The sequence below is a fragment of the Malus sylvestris genome, chromosome 15 (assembly GCF_916048215.2).
Source record: "Malus sylvestris chromosome 15, drMalSylv7.2, whole genome shotgun sequence".
Lineage (NCBI taxonomy): Eukaryota > Viridiplantae > Streptophyta > Magnoliopsida > Rosales > Rosaceae > Malus > Malus sylvestris.
Genome location: NC_062274.1, coordinates 38,338,318 through 38,346,066, shown reverse-complemented (window position 1 = coordinate 38,346,066; position 7,749 = coordinate 38,338,318). Strand labels below are relative to the sequence as shown.

General features: G+C 36.3%; 1 pseudogene; it reads left to right on the top strand.

Annotated features, from left to right (window-relative positions):
* The first annotated feature begins 1,936 nt into the window (after positions 1-1,936).
* On the top strand, positions 1,937-7,374 carry LOC126603209 (carbamoyl-phosphate synthase small chain, chloroplastic-like; annotated as a pseudogene).
* The last annotated feature ends 375 nt before the right edge of the window (positions 7,375-7,749 follow it).

The window sequence follows — 7,749 nt, the reverse complement described above, 5'->3', positions numbered from 1 at the left end:
TGAGGGTTCCGACATGCTAGTCGTATAGATCACTAGGTGTGATTCCGACTAGTGGGTGACCTTAGTTATGCACGCCGATGATTGATGAGAGAAGCACTCGAGCGTATTCTTACACCTTTCCTCGTACAGACTACCTTACGTAGTTCCGAGTGACGTGGAGAGTAGGGACGTATAGGTCACTGTGGTGACTTCGGCTGAGTGGGATATTGAGCTATAGAATCAGCCGTACAGGACCACTGTAGGGTCTCCGGTTGATTTATTATTTCACCTGATTTATATTGATGCATTCATACTATATTTTGGCATGGCATGGCATATTATTTCTGAAAAGTGTTGAAGGATTGGGATTTGAGCTTTTGGTGATATATCTATATGTTTATATACTATATTTCTGGGAAAGTATACAGATTTTACGGTGAGGGGTTAGAAATGTTTAAATGAAATGTTTTGGAAAATCTTTGGTTTTACTCACCCACTCATCTTTGTTTTGCGCCCCTCCAGGTTCTAGTTAGCAGTTGGTGGCTCACGAGGTCTTTTTCGGCGTTCTGACAGACGTTCTGCATGTAGGACTCACCTGCGGGTGTTGTACTTTTAATTATAGTCCTACTTGACTGCACTTGATACCTACGTTCTAAATTCGTGTGTTTTACTTTATAACTCACTCTTTTATGCTAGTAGGTTATTACTGCTAGTGGTTGGTTTAAATTCCTTCATATTTCTATTATCTCTTGCTTCCGTGTCGCACTTTTGGCTACGTCACACTCACATGACGGCCAGCACGACTTGATTCTAGGATCGGGGTGTGTCAAAAAATATTTAAATTCTTTAATTTTTGTATCATTTATTCAGTTTTTAATTTTGAATATTTAAATACTCAAACTAAAATATTATATAGTAACCACCTAATGATGTTTACCTACAAAACCGATATAATTTAGTAACTACCTATTGTATAGGAAGAAAAATACTTTATACCAACAAAACAGATGTAATCTACTTGCAAAACAAAAATAAACTACCTATTGTATAGGAAGAAAAATGCTTTATACCTACAAAACAAATATAATCTACCAACAAAATAAAAATAAACTACCTATTGTATAGGAAGAAAAATGCTGAACCTCCATGGCAGAACATTAGAATAGAAATATGATATAATATACCTCCATTAAAGGAACAAATACTAAACAAAAAAAGGAACAAATACTAAGTTTCAGTTTACCATACGCACAAAAATATAATAGAGCAAATATAAATGCATGATATTGTATTATTGCTTGCAATTGATAATGTATTGCCCAATGAATATGTAAAAAAATTGTGAAAGCTATGTAAAAACTGAAATTGTCATGAAGGATTTTGGAGGGAGGAACACAAAATATCACCCATGAAAGATGATAGAAGAAAGAGGAGAATTGATTCCATGATCTAACAAAAGGAATTGTTTAGAAGAAGGAAAAAAAAAAAGGAGGGATGAAACGGACTGGGGGTTGAGATTTTATTGCTATAACTAATCCTATAATTAAGGGATTAGTTAAACCACAAATAATCATATAATTAAGAAATTTTGAATATTTACTACAATTTATAAGTCTAAGGGATAAATATGGTACTATAAATAAGCTTACGTGGAATATCAATTATTGGACTTATTTCAATGTAGTGGACTAATTCTGATAATGGCTCACAAAATTGGATCTATATCAAATTATCCCTAAAATATATCATTATACTAAAGGTGAGGAATTTGAATCATATCATTGCTAGTCCAACCTTCTTTTGTAGATAATATCGTTTGTTAAAAAAAAAATGTAAATGACCCATTTCATGCCGAATCCATTAAAAAGCTAAACCCAAATATTGAAGTTTTCAAATCTGTCCTCTTGAGAAACACACCTTCGGAAGTTTGACGGATCAATTTGTGACAAAAAAAAACACTTCTGGGAATACATTTGGACAAACTAAGAAGTTACTGGGCAAATTTGAATTTTTGAGAAATGGCCCGAAAAAAGCAGTGCGTTCATGAGCATGCGTCTTGCTTTTCGCCCCCTGGACATATAACCTTGTACAATCTTCTGGCTTTCTGAAACTTCTTATTTCTAGCCCAATTTTTCCGACTCCTCCGTCAAAACAATAACTTCTCTCTGAAACGCCGCCGCAGCCGTAGCAGAGAGAAAGAGAGAGAGAAAAGAAGAGTTTCTAATGGCCACAACCGCTGTCAACTTAGCTCTAATAAACCCGTTGACTTTGTCTGTTCCAAAGTCTCCAAATCCTTCAAATCTTAGGGTTTTCACTCTCAGACGCTCCTCCGCCGCATCAAACTCTGTCCCAGGTACTGCTGCCTCTCCTTCGTTGCCCTCATTGTTTGAATTGTTGTTTATCATTGTATCAGTTTTCCTAAAGTGTGAATTATTATTTATTTTTTATCCTTAATCATGTTTAATTTACTGACAGTAATTATATTGAAGGACAAGCAGAAATGATGGATTTATTTGGTTAAACAACCCACAAGTTAGTTATTTAGATATGAAATTACTCTTCTTTTGTTCAGCCTACATGTTTTAGATGAGTAGACAATTAATTAAGTTGAACTGAAAAATTTAGGCACCAATTGGTAATTATAATTTTAAACATTTATATAGAAATCGAGTTTATTAGCGTCCCGTGTGGTAGAAAAAAATCTGAAACTTTGACACGAACTATCTGATAGACTCCCGAACATCCTCCAATTGGAATCACTCCAAAATTCATCTGTTTGATCACTTTTTCCTCAAGAGGAAGCCACATGTCTTCATTAAAAATATAAATCAAAGTATCAAAATCTCACCAAAATAATAACCAAAACGTACTAAGAATAGGGTAAAATATATAATATGAAATTGCCTCATCACCATGCTTTCTAATTCCTTACTAATACAGGTTTTTTCATGCGGCAATGCTTTTCATCTATAAGACTGGACCGTCCCCTACCCAATGTTATACCATAAGTGTTCCACAACAGAATCTGTGCATGCTAGTCACTTAGTTTTTGATATCGTCATTTGGTTTTACTTCTATGATTTAGGTTTGGCAGAAACACCATGGAAGACTTCGGATGCTAGACTTGTGCTTGAAGATGGTTCAATCTGGAGGGCTAAGTCATTCGGTGCTTCAGGAACCCAAGTTGGTGAAGTTGTTTTCAATACATCCTTGACCGGGTGAGATGACTTATAAATGGTGCATTTCCCAGCAATTTATCTTAAAATGTCAATTGGTTACTTTTCTTTTCTCTTCGTGGTTTTTAGCTGCTACACAACCTTTTAGTTTCCAAAACAAGGGTCCTCTTATTCAACTTGAGCATTAAATTCACTTACCAACTGTTTGCTAGCCTCTCCGAAAACTATCATAATGTCAAGTTATTTCAGAAATTGCCCTCTTGTTACGGTATCCTTTCCTTTTCCTGATTTGGTTCATTCATTACTAAAATAAAAGGTATGGAATTTGAGTCATTATAGTGGTCTATTATTTTCTTTCACGTGGTCAGGGGTTCGATTCCTCACGGTGCTTATGTAAATATTTGCTAGAGTTTTCTGCTTCTCAAAGATTGTAGGGTTTGGCATGAGGGCCTAATTTGAATCTGAGGGTGGGAGCAAGTTCGAGGGATTTCTGGGAATCGTAGTAAAGAAAAAAATATTTTTGTTCCCTAGGTTTTAGGAATATGGAGAGGTTGGTTCACACCTCGTAGCATTTTTTTATTTCACAGAGTAGTTGATTCTTCATGTCATCATGCCTGGATGTCATTACCTGGATGTCATTACTCCTGCTTGGTGAACTACATGCACCTACTAAGAAATGATCCTGAAACTCACCCACCACCCTTGTTATTAAGGGAAAGGAGGGTTTTGTTATGCCTGAAGACCATAGTTGCTTGTTCTTATCCAAACTAAGTACATCCACATGCACTTTACACAGTTGTGAATGTTCTTCTAGGTTTGCGATGTATATGCTTGTATGCATGCTGTCTATAAGTCAGATGACTGTTTGAGTCAGTCAGATAATGTTTGAGCTATTATGAATCTGAGTACAATCTGGCCAATGATATGAAATGTTGTATACATCTTATGTCTCTTCCGTCTGACTCTACTGATAATAATTATATTTTTTTTGTTACATTGGAGGGAGTCAAGCCCTTGCCGTCTTAATTCTAACCCATGTAGCCTCCCTCATCACTTGAGGTAACCCCAGGGGTATAAAAATAAAGGAAATTTTATTTGGACCTAACTTTTCTATCTCTACACCCAACTAATATTTTCTCTTCTCTGAACTTCCAAATTTGCCCGTAAATAATAAACATTGAAGTTTTATTTGTGTCTCTACACCCAAACCCTACGACCACCACTGCAGGCCTCCATTATTTCCGACAAACCGAACTCAAATGCCAGAAACGCTAAAATCGACAAATCAAGAGTGGAGAACAAGTGGTGTAGGAGTCCTAATGTGAATCTTAAAGCAAACTTAAGTTGCAAAAGCCCTTTTTTTTTATTTCAATCGACGTAAGGACCTTGGGTTATGAAATCCCCTCCACATCATATGCATAAGCCCTTTTTCTTCACGTATTGATTTACAGAAGGGAAATTAATACTATTATTCTCATGAAAGTGGGAATGCCAAGGAAAGAGATCCTCTCCAGTTCCACACCGACTTTTTTTCTTTTCCAAGTAGTTTTTTTATTTTGAGAAATCTTTTCCGAGTAGTGAGATCCAAAGGAGAGAAAACAAGAGCATCAATGGTCGCAATGCTTGGATTGGATTCAGTGGAGAAAATGAAGGTGTAGTGGTGATGTGGGTGTAGATATAAAACCTTTAGTATTTATTTTCTCATTCTTATTTATTAAAGGGAAAATTTGAAAGTTTAGTCAAGAAAATTTGTTAGTTGGGTGTAGAGATATAAAGGTTGGGTCCAAATAAAATTTCTCTAAAAATAATCAGACTTTGGGTGACGAAAATCAGTGCTTGCATGAATGGAAGTGGTCACCACATCTTTGGTTGGATATCAATGTCTATAGAGTTGATAAGTTCGGCATGATCATACATGAAGTCTGATATATGGCCATTCTATATTTATATGCAGGTATCAAGAAAATATTACAGACCCTAGTTATGCTGGCCAGTTTGTGCTGATGACAAACCCACATATAGGAAATACTGGTGTAAATTTTGGTAGGTGGATTTTTTTTCATGTTAAAAACTATGTTGACTTGGCGTCGTTGAATTTTCATATTGATGGGTTCCTATCAGATGACGAAGAATCAAAGCAATGCTTCCTTGGTGGTCTAGTGATTAGAAGGTTAAGTATCAGGTACGCTTCCTTTGTAATTTTGCTGAATGAGCTGTGCTTAGTTATTTCAATCAATTGGTTTTGTTAATTGTTTTGGATGTTTTGCAGTACTTCAAATTGGAGATGTGCAGAAACATTTGGTGATTATTTAGCGGAGAGGAATATGATGGGAGTTTGTAAGTTCAACCATGAGATTAAATTTGAAGGCTCTGAGATTTTGAATGATGTTAATTTGTGTAATATACTTTTTCTGTGTAACTTCTAACTTTTGCTTTCGATGCTGACTGATTATACAACAGATGATGTTGACACGCGTGCTATCACTTGCAGATTAAGGCAAGATGGAAGCCTTAGTAAGTACTGCACATGTAAAAGTCCATGCTTGAATATAATTTTGTAGGGGTTGATTTGATAAGTGGTGTCACATGCAAGGCCCCTTATGAATGGGTTGATAAAACAAATTCCGAGTGGGAATTTAACTACAAAGGAAGAGATGGAGAGGCTTTTCATGTAAGTTCACATTATGTTCTGTTTGAATTTTGAATTACTACGGCATTGCTTTGCTGTTGGCATGAGATGGTTCAGTCATATTAATTCTTTTTCTATGGGTATTGAAGGTTATTGCATATGATTTTGGAATCAAACATAACATACTTAGGCGCTTGGCTTCCCACGGCTGTAAAATTACTGTTGTGCCATCAACATAGTCTGGATCAGAGACCCTTAAGAGGAAACCAGATGGGGTTATTTTTAGCAATGGCCCTGGAGACCCGTCTGCTGTTCCTTATGCTGTTGAAACAGTAAAGGAGATACTTGGAAAGGTTCCTGTTTTTGGAATTTGCATGGGTCATCAATTGCTTGGCCAGGCATTAGGTGGTAAAACTTTTAAAATGAAGTTTGGTCACCATGGAGGAAATCATCCAATCCGCAACCTTCGTACTGGACATGTTGAGTTAAGTGCTCAGGTAACTAAACATGTAAGTTTGTTTTATAAATAGAATGCAGCAATGCTTGAAACTTTGCTATATGAAATAAATTTTGAAGAACTGGCATCTTAAAGTAAGCATGCCAATGGGATAGGGCTTTAACATGTTGTGCTGGATTCTCCACCCCTGACCCTCTTCTGCTTCGTTTCTAGGCAAGTTAAGGTAAAGCACATATATGAATTAAACTTTTATCTCTACATTTTCTTGTGCCAGAATCACAATTATGCAGTCGACCCTGCATCACTTCCTGAAGGTGTAGAAGTAACTCATGTCAATCTTAATGATGGAAGCTGTGCTGGTCTTGCCTATCCTGCAAGAAACATCATGTCTCTTCAGTACCACCCTGAAGCATCCCCTGGACCACGTGATTCAGATTATGGTAAATGTTTCTAATGACTGATAAATAAATTTCTATTTTACAATTAACAACTATGGAAGGTGCTTGCGGTTCTTTCTTTCAAAACCTTTCTAGAAATATGCACTTTTCCTAGCTAATGTTGAATTTAATAACTAGCTGCAAGGGGAGGCTAGAGTTCATAGCATGTCAATTTTTTCCCTGTGGCTTTTTACGGGCTAATTTTCTAAGCCTGCATACCTTATTTCATTTCTTTATGACAATGGTATATACTTACTGTACGACTTTAAGAAACCAATACTGAGGAAAGGAAAGTTTGAACTGCAGCTTTTACAGAATTTGTAGAGCTGATGAAGAGAGTAAAAGTAAATGCATGAAGGCTATGCACCCGCTATATTGATGGAAGGCATGCTTAAGGTGGCGAGGTTAAAAAGACAATCCACCTGCTACTCGTCTCTATTTGATTAACAGGTGTTGCTTCAAGTGCAGAAGACTAGTTAGGAGTATTCTTCCCCTTTTTCTTCCGTTGTGTTTTTGTTCATAATTCTGAACTTGTAGAAGATTATGTTGCTTAGACCTCCGGTGCAATTTGTAAAACAGAACTCATGTCATAGAGTCGATAATTTTGGTTGGGGTTATGTTGTTTCTTTTCTGCCTTATTGGCGTTGAATACAATGGTTGTTCTATGACAGCAACCTAATTTGCAACCATACAAAACTGGTCATGATAGTTGGCACCCAAACTTGGGTGTCTGGTTTAGAAAATCAGATGGACCACACGCGCATATGGGTAGTATTAGTATGGTTGAGCAAAAAGAGAAGGGGAAAAATCGAAAAGAATTAGGATTTGTTTGGTAACTATTTCGTTTTTAGTTATACGTAGAAGGAAAATATATGGGAGAATGAAAGAAAGAAGGAGAAGAACGAACAAAAGATAGATGGAGGAGGGCGTTGAGAAGAGCATGAACCTCTTTATTTGGAAGAAAGTTCTCACATTGTTACTCAAAAGGATCATTGCTCTATATTATTGGGAGTTCATGGACTAATACTCATAAATTTTTAGTTTTGAAACCAAAGCTCAAATTTGACCAAA